The 22,454-nt window shown below is 32.9% G+C and overlaps 1 protein-coding gene across 1 annotated transcript in view; it reads left to right on the forward strand.

The window, feature by feature from the left end:
* The window catches only part of TOX (thymocyte selection associated high mobility group box), a 357,348-nt gene that overhangs the window by 149,568 nt on the left and 185,326 nt on the right, over positions 1–22,454 (forward strand). The gene's annotated exons all lie outside the window — the stretch shown is intronic.

A 22,454-nucleotide genomic window follows, 5' to 3' on the forward strand; every position in this document is an offset into this window, starting at 1 on the left:
TCATGCAGTAAGCTCCTGCCAACCTAGAGATCCTATGTGATGATACACTGGTTATATTTGACAAAGAGCGGAGATTCTGTAAATCATGCTGTTTTCATTGATTACAGTCTGAAAGTGTATTAACCCTCCTTAAGGCCTTAAGATACTCTTTTTCCCACAAGTATGTGTAATGTAAAACTGTTCAGGGAAGCTTTTCAAAGATTAATTCCTTTTTATAGATAAAAGCTCTCCAAAAAAGAGAAAGAAATTCATGAGTTTTTTTCCCCAAAATCTGTACTGATTCAGTCATATAGTTCCTTAAAACATTTTTTAAGGGAACAGATTTTTATTTATTTCTCACGAGACTATTAATTGCTTGGAAGCACATTATTTTGTCAGGTTAACCAAAACATTTGAGGTAAAATGCAAATTCTAAAGTCTAAATGATCAGGTTTATTGGAATTTGGCTACGTTTTGCTTCCCTTGGTTTTGTTTGAATTTTCCATTTTTATGATTCCCCTATTTATTTCTTTGTTTGTACACACACACATCTGCATTTCTTTTAATAGTACCGTGACTTTATTCTGAAAAAATAAGACTTCCATAATGCTTGAAGAAATGTGGTTTACTAGTTTCTTGTTTCAGGGTCAATGTTTAATGTCCTTTATAGTGTATTCTTGGTGAACAATTCCCTTTAGATTTAATGAGTACAAGAGTTTGAATTTCATAATTTTAAGCCTTATAATAGTACCACTAATATTTATATTCTCAAATTAATAATAATTGCTAAACTTTATAGAGTGTTTTTAAGGTTAAAAATATATATGTTATTTCATTTGATTCCCACAATAACTCTCAGAAATGTGGGTGCTATTATTATCCCCATTTAGCATGATAAAACTGAGACCAATGGAGGTATTCCCAGAATCACATAGCTAGTATCTAAGGCAGATTCAGTTCAATACTCTTAACTTTTCTACACCCTAGCTACATATAATATATAAAATATTAAATAACACTGCTTATAAATAAATGAATATACTTCAATTATACTTATTAATGTTTTTCAAATATGCCATTAAATATGATACAGAAGATACATGGCTTTATGATTATGAGATAATAGCATTTGATTTTTAACAGAGAAAAGATAATACCTTTATATGTACATGAACATGTAGGTGTGCATATATGTATGTAAATACACATACATATGTAACTATTTTGGGAAGGGCAATTTATGTTTTATAGGGAATTTCTCTTAGGGAAACTTCCATCCTTGATGACAAATTCAATTCATCTATGACTTAGAGTTTTATGGAGTTGTTTGAGGCACTAAAAGATTAAGTAATTTGTTTATGGTCAAGCCACTATATGTGTTAAAGGCAGGCCCTGAACCTAGGTTTTTCTAACTGCCAAAACAGGGTCACAAGCCATTTGTACCATCTTGACTTTCTTGCACACTATATACAGTAAGAAAAACATGGCATAAAGATCATTGTCTAAGACTTGTAAAAGTAGAAAACAAGACATTTAATTGCACCTAAAATTTTAGGGAAAATCTGATATTTAACCTGATTTGAATGAATGAAGGAAAAAGTCTTTATTAGGCAATATATGCAAAACATCTCATTAATGACATTGACACTAGTAAAGAAAGAGAAAGATTTCCTGATGCCTTGGACATCAAAACTTTTGGGATCATTTGTATGTTTTCTAAGTTAAATAAGTGAACAATTTATTGTTATATTAGGGGGAAAAAACCTTTATTTTACTACTAGAACATCTTAATTGAAAATACTATTGTTCTGCATTTTTCTTTACAAGATGTTTTAAATGTTTACTTGTATTTTAAGATTAGGATACAAAAATAAAACATTAATATTAATCCATGTTAATTCATAACTTCTAATACATTTTTCAAAAACGACTCAAAAAATCCAGATCTTTATGAATGAAACTAGAAAGATACAAAAAAGCAAATTTGAAAAAAAAGTATAATTATTAAATGAAATATAAAATATCTATAATGCATTTAAAAATGCAGAATAATTTCTCATCAAAATGTTAACATCCTTGGCTATCCCAATCAAAAGCTTACCAGGATAAGGTAACAGAGCTACAAGAATTATCCATTGAATAGTGTTATGACCTATATGAGTAAATGAGTGCAAGGGGAAGAATGGAGGCTGTGGCCCAAGTGCCCAGACTACTGGGAGTTGTGCTTTGTCTATATATAAGAGTCTAAGGCTGCTACAGAAAAAGGGTAGTACGGAACAGGGCCAACATGTAAATTAACAAATTAGGTAAAACTTGTATGATGCCAAAAGGCTTCCCATATGCAGAAGCCAGTTTGGTAATGAACTTTGTGGTTCAGTTAATCTTGTTGGCCGATTGGCACATGCTAACTTTGAGGGCCCTGAGTTACATGCCTAATTTGCCTATTGGTCATCTAAAAATGAAATAAGGAGGAGCAGAGAGAGAAATTGCCAGTGTTTGAGGAATTTACATAGAGTGGAGTGATTATCAGTGCAACAGTGCTCATTTCATAGAACCCACTGACAAGTAATCTAGGAAATGGATCAAGATTGAAGACTATATACTAGTAAATATAAAGAAAGACCATTGTCTGAATATCTGTAACTTATAGTATTTTTCTTATGGCAACTATCCCATAATGCTTTAGGAAACATAGGCAACCATGTATGGGATAGATCTTTGGTAACCTGGTTCAAAAAGGGGATTTGATGAGAGGAAGTCTCATTTTCTATTTTCTACTCAAAATACACTGTGCTTTACAAACTTTTGCATTAAATGGGAGTAGACAAATTCTATATTATTTAAAACATACTTTTATATTTAAGACTAACACATGCTTAAATACAATTAATAGAGGAAATGACTCATTTCTTTAGAAATATAAAATCTGATGGATCATTAATATTTGAATAACCTGCTGGGAATTGAGGGAACTAGTAAATGTTAAGAAAGAAGAAAGAATTACCAAAATAGATATTTAACTACTACTGTCTTAGAATATGAAACAAAGTTCCCAGAATTGAGGCTTTTGACATAGAAAATAGTGAATGAGTCATTACAACCCTGTACCCAAGTTTTCCTCTTTGTGTCTAAATCCCCTTGCCCAGACACTGGTTTGCCTTAATGTGAGATTGACATTTATAATGAATGTATGCATACACTTAGTATGCACATGGCAGTTTATATTTCCTAAATGTTTTCTATTAATTAATTGATCCCACTCCCCTGAGTGGTAAATCAATACCATTATCTCCTCTTTATGTATGAAGAAGCTGGCCGAACACAAAGGAATGAAGTGATATACTTCATGTCCCAGGACTGTTCTTCTTCATTCTGTTCTTCTTATAGTCATAATGGTGATATGAGTGATCTGATCTGATAATGGAAATAAGAAATTTTTCTGCCTTTAGTTTGTCAGAAATTTCCATGAATATCTTCTATACTTAGTGTATTGCATTATCTGTTCATTCTTTTCTTTGTTATCTACTGAATTCCATTTCTTTTTGCTTATAATGATGTTTTTGACTTGCTTTATATCCTCAGCATTTGGCTTAATAAATGCTTGTTGACTGATTGTTTATTAGTGATCCACAACTTCTCAATATACTAATTGCTTCATTTAGGGTACAAGGTTTAAAATTTTAAAGATGGATAGGAAAGTGATCTGAGATTTAGAGACAGAAGGAACCCTACAAGCTCATTCACTCATTTTATGGACCTGAGATCCAAGGAGCATGTATATGACTTGTCCAAAATAACGCATGTAATAAGCAGGTGAGCTGAGATTTAAGCCTCTGACTACAAATCTAATATCCTTCCTGTTTTATACCAGTTGCCTCTTATTAGAATATTGACATGCATTCTGAAAGAAACAAAATAACCTCTGCCTCATGGCTGGAAACTATTTAGATATAATTAACAATTAAAAAAAACCCAAAAGAATAAGAATTTGGGCACAAGATGCCAGTCTCCATATTTGGTATGATTACTTCTACAATACCTAGAATTGTGGATGACAGGGTAGACAGTATGAGTATTTAACTAACAAATAGTAAGATTGTGGAGCATTTTGTAAAAAGTCGTAGAGTTCCCTGGAAAATTAAAGAGAAGAATGAATAAAACAAAGATTATACTGTGAGTCAAAAAACATCATGATTATTGAACAAAGCACTCAAGAGTACAGAGCCCCAGATTCCAGTTACTTTAGTTTGTATAGGAATATATCAAATGAATAAGATTCCCATAACTTGAAATAGACAAAAGCAACAAGACCACCAGAGAGTCTGATTCAAAAAAGGAAGTCAACTTTATAGGGGATAATGAAGAGATTTAGGGAATTGAGGCCCAGAGGGTCACTTTGATCAAATAGGGATTAAGTAGTAGAATCAAGTCTTCTAACTTTGCAGTCCAAAATCTTCCTATCACACCATTGCAGCCATGTTTCTTGAAAAACATCTGACTCCTTGGCAAATTATATAATTCTATTAAGTTTGCTAGACTTATGTTCCTTTTGCTATGCTGAGGTTGACTGTTAGCTTGCTTTTTAAAATTCAAACCACCTTATCCTTACTTGGCCAAGTAGTTAGAGCACTGAATTGGGAATCATGATGGAAAGATTTTTTTTTTATTTCAAAGTTGAAAGACTTGGCTCTTCTACTCAATCTCTATATGACCTATTTATAAATACATCAAATAAAAAATATTATAGGATTATAAAAGAAATCAATTATATAATTATAGTAATAATATAGTAAATTAGTTGGCGTTTGGGGTTTGTTAGTTCATTTGTTTTTAAGTTCACAGACCCTTGCCTTTTTTTTTTTTTTTTTTTTGCTGAGATAATTGGGGTTAAGTGACTTACACAGGGTCACACAGCTAGGAAGTGTTGTGTCTGCGGCCAGATTTGGACTCAGGTCCTCCTGACTTCAAGGCTGATGCTCTGTCTACTGTACCACCTAGCTATCCCAACCTAGACCCCATTTGAAAGTTGCTTAGAGCACTAAGAGGTTGTGTTTGTAAGGTGGGGATTTGAACACATGCTCAAGGCTAGCTCTCGATGGACTATGCTATCCTGCTTCTTCAGTGATATTTAGTCAGTAAATTGAACACGAGAAAATAATCCTACTATGGTGTAGTAGGATAGATAGGCGCTATAATGATGCCTATTTTTACAGATTAGGAAAATGAGAAAGCAGAGGTTATGTGATTTGCTCAGTATCATGTGTCTGAGGCTAAATTTGAATTTTTTCTTCTAATTACCAGGCCTAGTGCTCTATCCATTGCTCCATCTCATTGTGGAACAAGTAAGGAGGTAAAAAGGAAGAGAATTTCATACCTGAGGGACAGTCTGGGATAGGGCATGGAGGATAGGAGAAGGAATTTTATGTATGGTGAACAAAGAGTCTGGTTTAGTAAGAACATGATGAATAATAATGTATGGTTTCCCTACAAAGGTAGGTTAGAGGATTTTAAATGCCTTTGTGTTTTATCCTTCAGGAAACAGGGAAGAGAAGAAATTGTTCTTTTAGGAGGAAAAGAACTTGACAAGGAGTCAGGAGAAATAAATTCCTGTCCCTATATTTCTATTATTTGCCTAAGTTCAATTTTCAGAAGAAGCAGAATAGCACAGTAAGGCAGTAAACATTTTTAAAGCACCTACTATGTTCCAAGCACTATGCCAAGTGACGGCAATACGGAGGAAGCAAAAGATAATCCCTGCTCTCAAAGAGCTTATACTTCAATTTCAGAGATCAGACTAGACAACTTCTAGGACCTTGTCTTCTCTTTAGAACTCAACACCACTGCTTCCATTTATTGTTTTTCGCCTTTATGCTAGTCCTTCATTTCTTTATCTGATTTCTTCAAAGGTCCTAAAATACCTTCGTTTAATGCAACAGCCTCATCCAGTGTTCTCTGTGGATAACTTCTTTTTCTAGGTCTTTGCTTCCTGGACCTTGACAAAGTTATCCTTCATTTCCAAAATCCCAAGTATGCCCCAGGGTTGTGACCACTCAATCTTTCTACATGCATTTATGCCTGACACACATGCACTCACTTACCTATATCTGTATGTAAAAGCATATGTACAGACAGACAGACATGCATCTGTGTGACTGTGTGGTAAGTCACTTAATGCTATTTGCTTCAGTTTATAAAATGAGCTAAAGAAGGAAATGACAAACCACTTAAGTTTCTCTGCCAAAAAAACCCTAAATGGGGTCATGATGAATTGGACATAATTGAAAATGACTGAACAACAAATATATGGCTGTATTCCTTCTCTCTTTCTCTGTTTCTTTCTCTTTGCCTCTCTGTGTGTTTGTGTTTCTCTCTCCTTCCCTCCTTGTCTTCCTCCACTTTCCCTCCTCTCTCCCTCTCTCTCTGAGTCTGTCTTTCTCACTCTCCCTTTCTTTTCCCTCTCTCCTTCTCTTCCTTTCTCTCTCTCATCCCTATCTCATCTTTTTCTCATTTCTATCTCATTTCTCTCTCTCTCTGCTTCTCTGTCTCTGTCTCTCACTGTCTCTTTCTCTGTCTCCGTCTGTGTCTCTCTCTCATCTCATCGTGTGTGTATGTGTGTGTATCTCTGTCTTTCTCATTTTCACTCTGTATGTTTATCTCTATCTCTCTGTATCTGTCTTTCTGTACAGGAATTGTTGCTACTTATTTCTTTGTATTTTCATTTCTTAATTCAGTACTTAGAACATAGTAGGCACTTAATATATTTAATTGATTGATTACTTGATTGTCTGAGGTGACTCATTTAAGCTCAGGAGGACTCATTTTCTTCTTGGTGAAATATGACATTATACATTAAGGTCTCTTCCAGCTCCAAGGGAAATGATGCTCTGAATTTTGTCACTGATGAGTAAACTATTTCTAGGATGATCTCTGAATTTCCCTTCCAGCCCCAGAAATCTATGATTCTATTAATAATTAAGATGAGCTATTCTCATCCTGCCAGTATTTGCTGCCTAGCTTGTAATAGTTTTTGTAAAACTACTTCCTAAAACTTTATTTGTAACAGTTCATGTTATGTTGCTTTTAGGATATCCATCATTTTACTCTTTTTCCACCACTTCTTTCCTGACTTCAATGAATACACAGATGTCACCTGTGGATTTAACTTAACAAAAAGAATGAGATTCATATGAAAGACTTCCAGTTTATTCTGCATTCACCCCCATTGTGCCTAGAAATTGCATCCCATGTAATATGCATGGTAAGCAACAGTCCTTAGGCCTTTACCCAGCGGGAATGTTAGGGTTGAATATCAAGGACCACAGAGATGTAAGGAAGCTTCCTTATTCCTTTTTTTTTTTTTTTATTCCCCTTTCTCTATCTTAACACATCTTTCTTTTCTCTACTCCAGACCCAGAGTGTATCATTTATCGGTTAATAAGTTGTCTGACAAGATAGCCACTTTGTCCCTAATTGTTCGGTTTATTTATGTATTATTGATGAGCCTGGACTTGAACTCTGCTTTCCTCAGAGGCTGCTTGATAAATCTGTTGGCTAATTCTGTCTAAGACACTGAATTACCTGCTCTGGCATAATACACGACGGCATTGCTCTTACTTTGTATTCCTCCAAGGCCTGAGATGTACATTTCTAACATGCTGTGTTTAACAGTAAGAAATGAAATCAGATCTATAATTCAAATTGCTCTTTGTGTGTGGGGGTGGTGTTGGGAAGAAGGGGGAAAAGGCTCCTTAGTGATGTGCTGATTGTATAAAACCCATGTTCTAATAATTCTAGCTTCTGGCTATTGTGGTTTTTCACACCCTGCATTGTTTAAAGCTATTTTAAACTGTTTGAACTTTGAATTAGGCTGAACTATTAGGCAGGTAGGTCGAAGTTGTATTGTCATTTATTTTTTCTGCACTTGGAATTGAAATGATGGAAAAAGAGAAGGAAAGTTAAAGAGATAGATTCATGCTAGAGGAAGTAAGATAATATTTTTTAAAGGCAAATCAAGAGTGGCCTTAGCCCAAAGGGAGTTTCAAGCTGGTATAGTGGATAGAGTACCAGGACTGAAGTCAGTAAGACTCATTTACCTAAGTTAAAATTTATCCTCAGACACTTACTAGCTGTGTGACCCTGTGTAAGTCACTAAATCCTGTATATCTCAATTTCCTCATCTGTAAAATGAGCTAGAGAAGGAAATGACAAACCATTCCAGTATGTTTGCCAAGAAAATCCCAAATAGTCACAGAGAGTGTGCATGTGCAAGGATAATGCTAAATGCTAGTGATCCAAAGCTTCCCCCAAGTCAAACAGTTCTTGCCCTCATAGGGATTGTTCTACTTAGGGGAAACAACATGTACCCAACTAAGTATATATATATATATATATATATATATATATATATATATATATATATACAAAATACTTTTCTTGAGGAGAAGGCTCTAAAAAATTGGAAGGAGCAAGAAGAGATTCTTGAAGCAAATGGCATTTGAGTTGAACCTTACTGGAAATTTATGTATTCTAAAGGCAGAAGTAAGGAGGTGTTGAATTGTAGATATATTGAACAGCCTATACAAAGGAACAAAAATAGGAATTGGGATGTTGTATGTAGACTATGTTGTCTGTGTCAATGTGTAAAGAGATCAGGGCAAGGGGCAAATAGGATAAGATCATGTTGGTCTAAAAAGACAAGTGGAGCAAAATTGGGAAGGGGCATAAATTCCAAATGAGCTTTTATTCCATGCTAGAGACAAGAAGAAACTGCTGGGCTTCTAGAGCAGGAGAGTTACTTGTTCTGACCTATGCATTAGGAAAATCAATTTGACAATGGATTGGAGGATGAATTGGAGAGTAGAGAGTCTGGCTATAGGGAAACCAGTTAAGAGGCTACAATAATAGGCCAGAGGTCATTAGGATTTTGACTAGGGGAGCAACCAGGTGATTGAAGCACAAAGATAAATGAAAGAGATTTTGTAGAGCTTTAATCAGTAAGATTTGGCTCTTGATTTGGTATATATTCAATAAATGTTGAATTAAATTGGGTTGAATTTAGATCAAAATCTATCATAAAAATATGTGTTATTCAAGTTTCAGAGATAACATTTAAATAATAATAAAAATCAATTTTCAATAGTTAGGCTTTATATAAGGAAATATTTTTATTGTTATTACTATAAATAGAATAAGATACTTCTGGAGAAAGTGGAGTTGGTTCCCTCTGACTAGGTGTCTTTAAGAAATAATTGAATGGCTGCTTTAGTGTATCATGGACATAATTTTAGGTATAGGGCAGACATAAGTAGCCTTTGAGGTCTAGTCTGAAATTCTAGTTCTACCTCCCCCAAAGACATGATTTCATCTTCTCAAAAATATAAGAATCCCTAAATTATTTTGGATTTTCTCTCACATTTATCATAAAATATTCTACTTTTAAAAATTGGGACTTGATGATATGATGAGTATTAAATACATTCTTCAAGGCTAAAAAAAAAAGGACATAGTCCTTTTGTTCTCAGACTATATACTCCTTCCTTTAGATTTTTCTTGAAATTCTTATAGAATTTGATAGACTTTAGGTTCTGCTGTATATAATCATGGCTATTACATTTCCCTTGTCAATTTCAAATTCTTCTTCAACATGAGGATTATCCACATTCTGGATTATTTCAAACCAATCTGATATCCCAGATTCATTTCTCTCTTACCCCTTGCACAATACTAAGTTTCTGGCTGTCTTTCTCAACTGTTATATCCTCAAAGAATGTAAATAAATACTAATATTAGCCTCATCTAAATGTGACTTGGAAGGAAGACATCCTGTATAAAGTCATATAGGGTATTCCAAAGTCAAATGCTGTATAAATGAATTTTTGATTATTTGCTCTTTTGGATTAAAGCTATCTCAGGCTGCTTTGCTTAGCAAAAATAAGGTCCTCAATATTCAGTTGGATACTAGAGGAAAATAGCAAGGGCATTAGGATACTTGCCATAACCAAAAAGTCCCTTCATTATCTAGTACCAAGTTATGATCCTAGGAGTATAGATTTTACCATATTCTCCATAGTGAAGGCAGAAAGTAGTAGATTCCTATGTCATAAAAAAATTGAGTTTTATACGTGTTAGACATAACACATATGAATATGTACATATATATGTATTTTTATACATGCATGTGTGCGTGTAATATCACCTAATATTTATTGGGTGCCTATTATGTGCCAAACAATGTACTGCATGCATTGAGAAAAAGACAAAAACAGTCCATGCTTTCACAAAACTCACAATTTAATATGCATACAACTACAAACAAATAAAATGTTTAAAAAACACAAACATTTCCCATCAATATTTTGTTTGGAAAATGCATGCAATTGAGATATGCAGTTCTGAAACACATAAACTCAAATGTACTTAACTACTTATAAGATTGCTTGCATTTTAGCTAAAATTATGCTATTTTAATGTAGAATATTTAAAGTGTACATATGAAATGGTAAATATATCAGTCATATGTATGATTTTATATCCTGAGTTGGCAATGGGAAAGTAGACCTGCTTAGGAATCTGTCTTTGCTCCATTGACATGAATGATCCAGCTTAAAAGAAAAGTAAATATTTGTTTAATAAGAAAAAATAATTTTAAAAATAATTTATCAGTGTAACATGACATGTTTAGTTTACGATTTGTTTCTACTTTTGAAACTATACTTAACTTATTATTTCAAGTTTCTATTTGCCATGACCTTGAAGGATAATTCACAAGAAATATCAAAACTGTGTACATTCAACTCAGCATTACAGGACTGCTCAAGGGGTATTTTAAAGGGAAAAAATCCTACGCCCTCTTCTTTGAATATTAATATTCATTTTCTTAATGGCTAAAGTAATAGTATACTGGGGATTTTTATAGAAAGCTTATTAAATGAAAGAACAGATAGATTAATAATATAATATTTTATACAGAAAGGTAAAATAATACCATATGTATCACTGGAGATTACATAATTTCTTGGATGTCCATATAATAAAGCACTTTAACTGATTAATAGAATAGCTAAAGTATCTGGCTAGGTTATGTGATTGCTGAACTAAACCAGAAATTATGATACAGTAGAGTAAAATACAAAGAGATATTGTGATTCTGTGGAGAAAATTAATGCTGAAAATGAATAAGAACCACTTTACTTAATAAAAATGTTATGATAAGAGTAGTTTTATCATAGTACTGTAATTTTAAGCATACAATTGTATTGCTTTATTTTAATACCATATCAGAGCTTCAATAATTTATATGCAGTGAAAGGCTCAGCACACTGCTATTGGGAGGTTGTATGTCTGTGTGGATATCTGTGTGTTTGCATATATACTGTAGTCTACTATATGTATTCAGTCAATATGTATTCCAGTCAATTTATGATGTGAATTGTACTTCTTGTTCTTCAGTCATTTTGGTCATGTCTGACTCTTTCTTTGTGACCCCTATGGGGATTTTCTTAACCAGAAAAAAAAATCCTAAAGTAGTTTGCCATTTCCTTTTCCAGTGTATTAGGCAGACAGTGATTAATTAATTTATCCAGGATCACACAGTGAGTGTCTAAGGCCAAATTTGAACTCAGGTCTTCCCAATTCGGGTTCCTGCTCTATCTATTGAGCAACCTAGCTATCTCCATGAGTGTTCACTTTATAGGCTATCGGTGACGAACTTTTAATATTCTGTCCTTCTGGTTTCTTCCTATATGCCACTATAATTTTGTGTTTCTTCACCCTTTTGATAGTCATTGTATAATTAGCAAATATAAACTTACTTTAATTGATTAGCCTGTTAAAAGCATAAATGAAAGACAAATTTGCTTTCAAAAAAAAGAAATATCCCAGAGTCTTATTAACATCTTGGTAGTTCAATACCATTTGAAATTATCTATTCTTCTGAACTCCTTCATTATTAGAATATATTGAAATCTGATGATCTATGTGGAAAGGGAATATAATGTAAAGAAAGTCACCCTGAACCTAGATTCATAAAGCTCTAAATTCATCTCTTCTTTAATAACACCAATTGCATGACCTTGAACAAGTCATCTTGTCATCCTCCTGAGTCTCAGTTTCTCCTGATGTAAAATGAGAATAAAATGTATTTATTGCAAACCTTTACACATTGTCATGAGCATCAAATGAGATAAGAAGCTCTCGCCTAGATAGACAAATCAGTTGTGTGACCCTTGGCAATCTCTTAGAGGTTGTTTCCTCATGTATAAAGTTGTGATAATGATACTTTTAAGGCATAACTCACAGGCTTATTGTGAGGAACAATGAAATAATGCATGTAAAGTGCTTTTTGAACCATAATGTGCTATAGAAATTTTGACTATTATAATATTGTCAGAATTGTCAGTTTTGTCAGAATCCATTTTAAACACATATTAACAAGGTCTCTTGAAGTCAATGAAGTATTATTGAGTCTGATTATTCCCATTCTTTTTGCTCCTATTAATGCCCTTGATTGAGGAAGGGAGGATTGGATAAATTCTCCACGGGAGGCAAGCACTTCATCCCCCAACACATTAGTATTATCAGGTCTTTATGAAATAGTCCTCCTTCACTCAAACATAATCATAGAATACTGCTAAATGGGAAAAGATGAGCTTGGCACTAGTCAAGACGCTGCCACTGTATGGTTTTCTAGAAAATGTTTTTCCCTATCCCCAAACCTCCTAAAATTTAAGCAGTACCAAGCTAAATGTCAAAGAAAATTTATAAGGAATAAAGGTAGGCAATTATCTCTTCCAAGATCTTTAAGTGCACCCAGGCAATAATCAAGATTGGTTTTTCTGTTTTGAAAATAAACCAGAAGTCCAAATAAGTGATTTGACCTGAGTGATCAAGTGAATTAATGAAATAAGACTAGAACTTAGTATAAGTTAGTATATTTAAGTTAGTATATATATATATATATATATATAAATTATATATTTAAGTATATATTAAGTATATTTAAGTTAGTGTATATATATATATATATATAAATTAGTATAATAAAACTAGAAGTAAGACTAGAACTCAAAGTTTGGAAGGTCAAGATTTCTTTTCATGTTTCTCATAAATTGTCACTTTTACCACATGATACTGTCGTTATAAATCTTAAGGGGCTATATGTGTCTGGTGTTATTGGCATTTGCAGTTAGCATTTATATAGTGCTTCAGATTTACAAAGCATTTTACTAATATCTCATTTGATCTTCTAAACCTGGAACGAAATTGTTATTATTATCTTCATTTTATAGATGAAGAAACTGAGTTGAGTGACATGCTTGGAATCAAATAGTAAGTTTTTACAGGCTCTTTTTATTTAGATCTTCCTGACTTCAGGTTCAGAACTTTACCACTTATATATTTTGATAAGTTAATACAGGTGGGTAAGATCTTTTACCTTACCATTTTATGTAGTGCTGTCAGAGTTAACAATATTATCAAGAAAAGATCTCTGGACTTCCAGTCAGAAATTTTGGGTTTACCCCTTACTATCTATATGACCATCTCACTAGACCCAATATTTCTCATTTGCAAAGGAGAGCAATTTTTCCTACTACCTATCATGTCACGAAGATGAAATGAAATTATGTTTCTGAAATTGCTTTACAAACTATTGCATTCTGCATAAATGTAAGCCATTAAAACCCCCATACATACATAACCCTCACTCCAATATTTTTGAAAATTATTCTATATTATAGGTATAGAACTAGAAGAAACATTGGAAGTATCTAATCTAATCGTTTCATTTACAGGCAAGGAAACTGAAATCAAAGACAGTTAAACAGTGTATTACTTTACACTCTTAGATTTGATCTTTACAAAATTTTAGTGAAAGAAGTACCATACGTATTATTTTCTCTATTTTACAGATGAGGAAACTAAGCTGAAAAAAGTATGCCTTGTCCACACAGTCACCCAAATAACAAGAGTTTGAGAGTGGATTTACAAATAAGTCTTTCTTATTCCAGGTCCAAAACTATGCATAATGCTACCCTGGTCTCTCCATTTAGTTGACAGTCCTAGTCTATGTTAGGCTAGAATAATGCAGATAAATGCTATTCTACTTGATAGTGGCTTTGTAGCCTACACAAAGCAGTTATAGGAAGAAACTCATATGATTTTCTTTTGTATGTTCAGAAAAAACCATGAATTCAGAGGTAACGTGGAATATCCAGGCATATGTATTCTATATTCAACTTGAGATGCTTAAAACATGAATGTTGGCTGATGTGATTTTTCTTCTGAAAGCAGATGGAAGTTTGAGGGTGTGTTCCATTTGATCTTATTCTATCAATAAGGAGTATATTTAAGCATTGTTCATGCTACAACTATGAGAAACTATTACAAGTTAATTTTAATGTGCCATAGTAGGTAGTTAAAGCCCTTTGGAACTTTGCCATGATAGTTTCTGGGCACAGTTTTATGTAAAAGAACAACAGATATTTCCATGCTAGGGCATATTCATGGGGTGTAAAACAAAGAAACCCAATCATTTCTCTCCAGGCTACATAAGTAAGGCTATGGATAGAATACTGCATTCTATCTGAGGTAATGCACCATGCTATGAAAAGGACATTGACAAATGGGAAAGGAGCTGGCAGAGGACAAAAAGGGATGAAATGTTTGGTCAAAAGACCAAAGGGAAATGGCTAGAATCACTATAAATATTAAAATTGTAAAAAGAAAAAGAAGGAATAAAACTCTAAAGATTTGTAGGATTTTTGTAACTTGGAGGAAGAGGGTAATTAATCAAAAAGATATAAACTAAGATTAGAGAAATTATTGTAATCATTACAAAACTGTAAATGAGGCAGCAAAATGATAGGAGATTGTGGGCTCAAAGATATTGGAAGCTAGGCAAAAAAATCTACAATTAGAATGTTAGAAGAATTTTGAGAATGCTACATCTGTATTATAGAAAAATAGATTGAATGACCTTTGATATTTCTTTCAACTGAAATAAAGGGTAGCACACTAGTGGATAAATGTCTAGTTGAAGTAAATTATTTTTAGGCATTTTTCTGATATTCAATCAGTTAAAATGTTAATAAGACTTTCAATTGTAAGACCTGTGAAAATTTATCCTATCTGAAAGAGAAAAACAAATGTATTGAAAAGAAAATGGTGCATGTCTGAATGGTATACATTATAAAGTAGTATTTTTAACTGAGCTTGGTTTTTGAAAAGTTACCAAAAGTTACCAAAAGTTACCATTCCTTTTGTTTTCTTTAAATGTTTGTTCTATCAAAGGTCTCTATAAGCAAGATATTTTAATGACAATAAAATTGACCCCATAGTGGTCTATACTATTATGACTAGTTACAACTATATTGAGCTGAGTAAGTAATAAGTTAAATGGTAATTATTCTATGCCTTAATTTCAAATTTTTAAATTATTCCTTTTAAATCTTAAAGTTATATAGTATATTCTTTCACTACTTACCAAATAAATATTTTTCTTTATAATATTATATTCCATTTTATCCCAGTTAAGTTAGCCAATTTACAAATATGTTCTTTTTTATATTTTTCTTACTTGAGCCACTGCAATGCCCTAATTTTTCTTTTATTTCTCTGTACATCTTTCCTTTAATCTGTTATCTTTATGATTTTAAGATTCTCACAATTGAACACACTGTTCTAGACTGTCTACACAAATTTTTGCAGAAAGGGACTTTTACATTTTCCTCCTATATGACAGATGTTGAAAAGTTTTGAAGGTGCCAAACAATCGTACCAGCAGTGAAAGAATCTACACACCCAAGTGAAGGAATTAATCTCAGATGTTTCATGCCCCATCTTTATAAGATTTAGGAACTGTTGTAAATGAGGTGAAAGTTAATAAAGTGTGGAAATTTCTGAACATGGGTCAAGAGTATCAGAAAATATGAGTATACTTGACAAATTATTCTTTTAATTTATAGATTCAGAAACATATGACAAAGGGAAGCCAGACACTAAATCCAACCTCCTTTCCCCTGTTGCTCATCTAAATTTCAATTGAAAGCTTGAGTTCTTTAGCTATGTGCCCTTATATATAGTAGAAGTGACAATTATTTTGCATATATAGAATTTTCTAAATTTGGAATCCCTTATGGAATAATAATAGATCATGACCCAATTTTATTTAATATAAATTTTCCCCTTGGCTGTCTTTTGGTAGTTTAATCAGCCAATAGAATTTTCTCATGGGGGTTCTGATTGGTTTTCATTCATTTCCATTATATACACGAGAATAGGTTTGGAATTGTGTTTAAGGTTTTGTCTTCTCATTCATCAAAAAGCATTTACTAAGCACTTACTACATGCCAAGCTGCAGGCTAAGCATTGGTGATAGAAAGACAGAAATGAAATAATTAGATGGTGGTACTGCCTACCAGGGGTAAATTGAGGCAAGGTAGTGAAGGACTTTCACAGTTAAATAGAGAATTTAATATTTGATCCCATTGGTAATAAGGATTCAGTGGAGTTTAATAAGTAGGAGAACCATATTTGCAACCAATTGTAGACTGCATTGAAGAGGAAAAGGTTTAAAACAGAGAAACTAATTATGAGACTATTGCAGTCATGAAGGAAAAGGAGTAATTCATGTATTTCCATGAATAGAGAGAAGGGGACAGGTGTGAGAGATGTTATGGAAAGAGAAAAGACAAGGGAGAGGGAAGATTCATAGGTAATACCAAAGTTATGGATCTGGATAGCGTGGAAGAATGGTGCTACTCTCAACAAAATTAAAGAAATTCAGAAACATCATTCATTAAATAGTGAGGACTAGTTTTTAATATGATGCCAAGGCAAAGTTACATTTGTCAGCATTTCCAATTTCTTTTTCATTAGAACTAACTCTTCATCACTTACATAGTTATTGCCCTTTATGTCTTCCACTTACTTGTGATGAAAATTTTCTCTTCTCCTTTACAGTTCTGAATCATTTAAAAAAGGATGTCACACTTTGGGACAAAATGGTAAAGATAAAAGAAATACATAGCTTTGCTATGAAATAATGAGACTGCTTTATAGATCATATCAGAACATTGCCCTTTAAAATAGTTTCCACAGGAGGTGAAGCATTTATTCCAGTAAGGACACTAGTGCTCAAAACATTCTTGCAAATTCTTTTTTTTTTTTTTTTTTTGGCATTGTTTTCAAAGATAGTTTGTGGAGTTAGCAGAAGAAAAACATTCACATTATTTTATAGTCATATCTTATTTCTGGACCCCAAATGTAGTTACCTATTTTGGTCATTTACTTGATTCTTCAAATACAGTTTGAAAGGATTCTTCACTTTTTAAAAAGATCAAATCCATCTTTAGATAATAAATATTAGTCACTATTCTTGTATGACAAAGTTTAGAGTTGGGACCAAAATTAGGTCTCGATCTTGTAGGGTCACCTTTGTAGCAACATCTTTTCACCTTGTGGAATGGTAAGCTTATCAAACAAGTTTATGTTTTCGCTCCTACTTCTTCATACAGTTCAGAATGGTAGAATAGTATTTGGTCCTCAATTTAAATGAACAGGAGACCAGCTGAGAGGGTTACTATTTTCTAGTTCAGGTACAGAGGCTCACTGGTTCTAACACAATCACACAAAGAGCCTTGTGGTACTCCCACTTTCTTCTATTTGGATATTGATACACTCTTCTCTGTCTGTTCTCTCTTTCCTCAGTCAGAGCTGCTTTTGATGACCTGCTGTGCTCCGTATTACCATTTCATTCAACCAGTGCATGACATGGAGGCTAACAGATTCAAGGCTCTATCTGGCATCAACTCATGCAGCCTTGAAGCTGAAAGCTAAATAAACATACATCCTCTCATTGATACTCCATCACATCCCACTCCCTATATAGATATAATAGAACTGCATAGCAAGCCATGATGTTAGTTTAGTAGTATCTGATTGTTTTTTTTTATATGTATGTAGTACAAGATATTTATGTACTCTGATAACAAGTGAATTTCACTGTCAGTATTTTTTAGTAAGACTTATTTCTTTGAAAACTTCAGTGCTGTTAGAAAGATGCAAATCATGGTAATATACCTATTTCACAGGGTTGGTGTGAGGGTAAAATAAAATATTTGAAAAGTGTATTGCAAACTATACGGCACTTTATAAATGTTTATTGTCATTATTATTATTGTTATTATTATTGAAAACTCTATTTGGGATTTGAATGCTGTGTCTTAAAGTCCTTAGAGAGTAATTAATGTTAATCCAAGTTAGGTGGTTCAGTGGATAAAGTTGTAACTCTAAAGTCAGAAAAATTTGATTTTAAATCCATCCTTACATACTTACTAGTTATTGTGACCATGGACTACTTAACCTCTCTGCCCCAATTCCCTCAACTGAGAAATGAGGAAGATAACTGCATTTACTTCCCAGAGTGTTGTGAGGATCAAAAAGGATGATATTTAAAAAGCACTTAGCACAGTACTTCATCCATAGTGGGTGCTTCATAAATGTTTGTTTCCTTCTTTTCCAGAAAAGAGTGCATAGATTAGAGTAGACTAAGGGAAAGAGCACTGAATTAGAATCAGAAAAGCTGGATTTTCTTGCCCAATCATGTAACTTTAGGGAAGCTGCTTTCCCTCTCAGTGGGTTCAATCCTTCTATGTAAGTAATACCTGAAATGTGTGGTTTGAACAAGTAATCTGTAAAGTTCCTTCTAACTCCAAAATTTTAGGATTTTTATCTCTGCTGAAAACTGGCTAAAATTATATGATGCTAAAATATTCAGAAAGTGCTGGTCCAGGGTATGATATGCTGAAACTTCCAGTATACAGATACCAAACTAAGCATACTGAGCTACTACTGTCTTCATGAAAGCAGGAACATATCCCCTGTAAAGCCAGGAGCCATCAGTCTTTTGCCACTTTTCCCTCTGTGCTTACACCTTGGCAATCATATAACCATCTATTTTTCTGTGGTAGAGAAGAGAATTTTGTTTGTTCTTACATATTTTTGAGTGGTCATAAGCACTTTTGTAATAAATCCAATTTATATGGCAGTGGGGTTGATTGTTAGTTTCACTCATAGAGCACTGAACTCTATAATTTCTACCCAGGCAATTAATATGCCTCATAATAAATAATAACACAGTTATTATCTCTGGGGAAATCTAGAGCCAAACTTTGAATACCTAGTAATTTTTATGTATTGTTTTCTTTTAGATCCCTTGGCTTTCCTAGCATATAGGTCTGTATCAGTCCTCTACTAATCCATCAAATAAACAAGCCAGCACTCTTTTATTAAGCACCTACTTCTGCCATGAATAGCTCTAAACCCTGGAAATACAAAGTAAAGGCAAAAAAAACCTTCAAAGGGGTCTCAATTTAACAATCAGTGCCCTTGCTGTAAATGGCGCTCAATAGAATGTGAGTTCATTAGGGACACAGTTTCTTCCTCCCTCCCTCCTTCCTTCCCTCCTCCCTCCTTCCTTTCCTTCCTTTGCTTCCTTTCCTCCCTCTATCCCTCCCTTCCTTCCTTAAGATAAAAGTAAATGAGTGATCCTGAGCAAACAAGGGAAACTTTAAGACTCAGTTTCCTTATCTGTAAAATGGGGGTAATAGCACCTACTTCACATGGTTATTTTGAGGACTAAATGAGATGTTAAGGGCTCCATCAATCTTAAAAAGCTGGAAATGTTAGCAGTGGTCTGCTATTAAAATCTTGTGGCCACATTCCAGAAACTATTTTACCTCTTCCTCAAGCCAAAAACAAACCTTTTCTCATTTCATTCATACAGCTAATGTTCAGTAAATGCCTAGCTTGTATTTTGCACTATTAGGTAGATACTGCAAAAAATACCAAGATAAAGAAAATATGACCTCCAACATCAAGGAATTTAGCATTGATTTGGAAGAGAGGAGACATATATGTACATAATTTCAATACAGATTAAAATATAAATACATTAAAAGTATAGAGTGTTATGAAAGCAAACATTGCTTCCAGCTGACAAACTTTGTTACTTGACCAATCTACAACCTTTACTTCATAAGTAATGATTCATTAGCTATTAATCATTTTTTAAATCATTAACAAGAAAAAATTATCATGGGAATTATGTTCCCAAAAGAAAACTATTGTTTTTTAGTTAGAACAAAAATCAGTGCTATTTTTATTCCCTCAAGAAATTGCTAGGAAAAAAGAAAATTCATATGCATTCTGGCAAGGAAAATGCCTGCTAAAGAGAAAATGCCTGTTTATATTCTGGCCCATCATCAATGCAAAGTAGGTGCACTATGCATGGCCATAGTCAAATTTTTTAATACTGATATTTTGAGATCCTTAATTTTTTCCCTACATGTTAAAATTTTACCCAAATGAATCATATTTTTAAGAGGAATAATTGTTTAAATACTCTAGGGGACTACTGGGTTGGGAGTCAGATAGAACCTAAACTTAAATTCTAGTTCTGCTAACTCTGTCACCAATGGGCAAGAAACTAACTTATGAGCCTTAGTTTTCCATTTTAAAAATAAGAGAGTTGGATTGGATTACCTTAGGTCTTTTCTAGCACTATATCCATAATCTTATTATAGCCTTATAGTCTTTCGGAAAAATCATTTTAGAGGAGTTGCAATTTCTTTGAGTATATAGTAGAATCTATCTCTCGATTTTTTTGGTTGTTTAAATTTAAATTCAATTTAATTCAGTGGATATTTATTAATTATTAATGACCCACTACATAAAATGATATTCAGTCAGTCCAATTGCTTAATTGGCTTGCTTTATGACACTTTGAAATGAGTTCTAAAATTTTTTCCTCAAATAATGTGTTTTATCTTATCCCATTATTTACTTAATATTTTGTTTGACTAATATGGTTTGTTTGCAAGTGTTCTTAGGGTACAGATCCTATAGAAATAGTTCAGATGTTGCTGATTCTTGTGATTATAACAGATAAAACGAAGAGAACTGGTTTAGTGAATTCCACATGATCTTGCCATTGAGAAAAATCTTCAAATTGTGTCATAATTCCATATTTAGGCCAAAACATAATTTTAAACATTGATGCTCTTTATAAAATCACTTTTATTATAAAGTGTTAATTACCTAGCAAAACCAAACTGAGAAATAATACTTAAAATGAAAAGTACTTGGTACAAGCATTATTACATACTGTGATATATATTTTGGAGCATGATGAGGTAGAGTTAGTTAATTATTCAAATTTGGAGAAAAAAGTAGAAACAAATACACAATTTTTGGGGAAATATTAAGTAAATGTTTGCCATTCCATTGTGGTCTATAAAATATACTAGCTAGTCAGGATTTGGGAGAGAAAGGGGGAAAGTGAGATCAATTACCTTCTGTATTAAAGCAAAATACTTTAGTTGGTATAAATGAGAATATCTTATTATCTTTTCACTCATATTTCAATATAATATTAAGTATGTCTTTTGACTTTTTAGTACCTTAGACTAGTTGTGCCCACTAATCATATATAAGTGTGGAGTCACTAAACAATACATAAGTATCCCTGAAGATAACATATTGACTTAGAAAACCACATATTAACATTATCTATGTTTCAGTGTATTTTTATTTATTTTCTGAAATATTTCCCAATTACCTTTTAACCTGGTTCAGATAGCATTCAGGAGAGTTGTGGGCTGCATGCTGGTTTTAGACACATTATATATCAATAGAATAATTTAAGTGAACATTTGTTGAATTTTTATAAAAGTGCTATTTCTGAATGGTGCTACCAATCATTTCTTTCATAATTGTATTTATGTTTAGGATCATATGTGAATCACAAATTATGAATTTTTTAACTGAATGAGACACAGTAATGTTAATATCATAGACATCTTGAATTTTGTAGACTAGAAGAGAATCCAATCACTTAGGAACAAAATATGAAGAACTATGATTCTAAAGCATTCTTTCTATTAGAATAGTGTTTGTGAGAACTATGGAGCTTGAATGAGAATAAGTCTAATATTTTCATTTTTTTGGTTTTGCTTGGGTTTTTGTTTGTTTGCTTGGGTTTTTTTCCTTCATGTTTTTTTTTCCTTTTACCTTCTTGTGTAGCATGACAAATATGGAAATATGTTTAGAAGAATTGTACATGTTTAACCTATATTGGATTGCTTGCTGTCTATGAAAGGGGGTGAGAAGAGTGGGAGAAAAAAATTGAAACACAAGGGTTTACAAAGGTGAATATTGAGCTATCTTATATGTTTGAAAAATAAAATGCCATTAGAATAGTTTTTGTGTGTTTATGTATTTTAATATATAAACTTATTATAATGACTATTTCTTTGTATCACTGTTAGTAACACAGCAAAAAATAGTAGTTTTATATTTGAACTTAATATATATTACATTGTGATGCCCCATTGTATTTGTTAATCTATATAATAGACACCATCCCTCAGATAAACCAGATCCTGCCTTAAAGGAGCCTACATTTAAGTCTGATAGTA

Source organism: Sarcophilus harrisii, chromosome 1 (genome assembly GCF_902635505.1).
Source record: "Sarcophilus harrisii chromosome 1, mSarHar1.11, whole genome shotgun sequence".
Lineage (NCBI taxonomy): Eukaryota > Metazoa > Chordata > Mammalia > Dasyuromorphia > Dasyuridae > Sarcophilus > Sarcophilus harrisii.